A 3,195-nucleotide genomic window follows, 5' to 3' on the forward strand; every position below is an offset into this window, starting at 1 on the left:
ATTATTGGCCAACTGTTTTGCTGGGTAATGACTGTGTTTCAGACATGAACCAGGCTATGGAGATATTCTGTGCTTTCCTTCTAAGGAACTATTGTTACCTCTCTGCACATTCTACACAGTATAAATGTACAAATATTGGAGCATTTTGTGTCCCATTCAACTGCCTTTGCATGTTTAATTCATGTCAAAGAGGCACATATCCTACAGACTGAATTATCTTATGGACTCATTAAGGATAGAGAATGTTGTTTGTCCAATGATACAGTATATGTGGCCCAAGCCTCATTTTTCCACATAATTTCCTCAGTCTGGGAGCAGTAACTTACAGTATGGAAGCCAGCGAGCTGTGTATAGCAATGATCTTCTTGTCTTTGACTATGATTGGATCCCTGGGGAATTTCTCTCTCCTCCAGCACTACATATTTGTTTACCTAATGAGGTACAGATTAAAGTTTACACACTGGGTTCTCATGCACTTGATTGTAGCCAACATCTTAACTGTACTGACTAAAGGAGTACCTCAGACAATAGAAGCTTTTGGGTTGAACGACTTGTTCAATGATGTTGGATGCAAATTAACTTTCTCTCTTCACAGAGTAAGTAGGGTTGTGGGGATTGGCAGCACCTCTTTCCTCAGTGTCTTCCAGGCCATCATCATCAGTCCCAGGGACTCCAGGTATTCAGAACTTAAATTCACGCAAGTACATCTGTTACTCTGTGTACCTGAACTGGGTAATTTATTTCCTTATTAGCAGCATTAATCTTGTGCACATGAGGGCAAAATATGGAAATGAAAGCACAGAAAACTTGAAATCTTTTTTATATTGCTATTCTGCCCGTCATGACCAAACCAGTGATATCCTGTATGCAACATTACTGTCAGCTCCTGAAATTCTTTTTCTGGTCCTCATGTTATGGTCCAGTGGCTCCATGGTTGTCACCCTGTACAGGCACAAGCAAAGAATGCAACACATCCCCAGGACCAATGTTTCTTCCAGATACTCCCCTGAGACAAGAGCCACTAAAACCATCCTTCTGCTGGCCTGTACCTTTGTCTCCTTTTACACAGTCTCTTCACTCTGTCAACTCTTTGGGGCTATTGCATATAATCCCAGCTGGTCTCTGGTGCATGTGACTGCAATGGCCTCTCTGCTTTTTCCCACTGTGTGTCCTTTTCTCTTCATGAGTCATGATTCTCGAGTACCCAGCTACTTCCTACTCTGGAAAATGAGAAGACATTTTCCCAAGGCCTCTCTGATCAAGAGCTGAATTGAAAGCTGCTGTTCAGTTCTCACTTGGTTGTGGAGTCATTCTGAGAAAATAGTAATCATATCACATGACTTTTGAGGCTATTGGAGTTGAACCTTCCCAATGCTGTAAATGGAAGTGAACGTGTTCAACCACACAGGCATACATAACTGTGTGTGTCCTTTTGTGCGCAAGTATGTGAATGGATTTATTTAAAATATATTCATTATACATCAAGATATAATTTAGTTCATGGTGTAACAAAAATAGATTACAAAGTATACTGAAAAATTAGGTAAACTTTACACTTCAGGTTAAAGTAATTGTTAAAAGACAGAATAATTGCTTAGTATTGTGCTTCCTAGATTTTGGGTAATTGACTCTGAAATAAACCAAACAAAAGTTTGATTGAGCTCTATGCTAATATCTAGTGTATTTTATTCCTCTGGTGTATTCTATGCTACACTCCATTGTTTTAATATGGACGATAAAATTTCCCCTGCATTTACATTTCCCTCTGTGAGTATGTGACACTGTATCTTGTTTCCCTTGTCACATCCCTTGTCTCTTACTTCACTTGTCACATCCACAGCAGACATGTACCTTTAACACCTTTCAATGTACAAGGGGTCCATTCAAAGTTCAAAGAAATTTTCCACTTTAGATACAGCTCTGCTTTTATTTCCCAAATGAAAGCTAATGTAATTATGTTCAAATCTGCCTTTTGAGTACCCTCTTCAATCAACCTTAAATAGGAAGAAGTTTGAAATCACTGCACAAATTTTCTGAACCCATTTTCATTTCACATAAAGGAAATGTTCTTGTTGTATAGTTTTTATTTGACTTTTACAATTTCTTGTGTTTTGTATTATTTGTTTCTATGTTTCTATTAATTAATGAATAAATAATTAATTAATGATAGAACTTGCCTCTTTGAAGATCAAAGAATCAATATGGACTTTGACAGTGCTGGAGAGAAGGACCAGCAGTTAAGTATGATCTACTCTCACAGAGCCTAGAGTTAAAGTCCAAGCCTCTCCATCCACTAGCTCACTATTGCCTGTAACCACAGATGCAAGGATGTTGTATCATCTTCTGGAATCACTAGACAGTGAACATATGTGTACAACATCTGATAATATAAAAAATACATTCCAAAATCTCTTCGCTTTGTTGTTCCACATGCTCTGTGGTTTGGACACATTCTTGTTGTCTCTCAAGAGACCATGCATTGGAGGTTTTGTACCTTCTCGGATGATGTTATACTGGAGGAAGCATAGCATATTCTAGCTCTGTCTCATTACCTATCTTTCCAACATCAATTCTTCTGAACTGTATTCACAACCACAATGAATACAACTGCTTTGATGTCCTCACTGTATCTATGCAGATTCACTAACATACTGGTCTGAATTCAACCTATGATACAAATAATTTTCCTTTCTTCAGAAATTACCCAGCCTTATGCATTTCATTTTAGAGAGAGAGGAAGGTTAAATAAATATGTTTATTTTTCTATACAAAGTATTAATTATAGGAACTAACATTTAGGCTTTCCAACATGTTCTGATGGTAGGTATATAAACAATTTCCTTGTAAAAAATGAATGTTCATACTTGTTGGTTCACAAGTATTTTTGTGTCAGCTTCCTAATGTAAATCAATAGTTTCCACAGATGGTTCTCAAAATAACTACTCAGTAAATATTGTTCTTTTTTAGCAAAATCTCTCAGTCATAAATTTTGATTGATTACAAATGCACACTCTTACGAACATACTTTCCTAGTCAATACTTTTGATCCTATGACTAATATCAATTGTGAGGTGTTGTGTCATGGCTATGATTGAGTGACAAGAAAAGATAGAAATAGCAAGGGAGTTGAAACTCAGTTTAGAGTGTGAGAGATGACAATCTAAGTGAGGCTTCAGTAAAAATATTAACATGACA

General features: G+C 37.0%; 1 pseudogene; it reads left to right on the forward strand.

Moving 5' to 3' along the window:
- The first annotated feature begins 329 nt into the window (after window positions 1-329).
- LOC125411774 (vomeronasal type-1 receptor 4-like) lies at window positions 330-2,020 on the forward strand (annotated as a pseudogene).
- The last annotated feature ends 1,175 nt before the right edge of the window (window positions 2,021-3,195 follow it).

Source organism: Myodes glareolus, chromosome 1 (genome assembly GCF_982192425.1).
Source record: "Myodes glareolus chromosome 1, mMyoGla1.1, whole genome shotgun sequence".
Classification (NCBI taxonomy): domain Eukaryota; kingdom Metazoa; phylum Chordata; class Mammalia; order Rodentia; family Cricetidae; genus Myodes; species Myodes glareolus.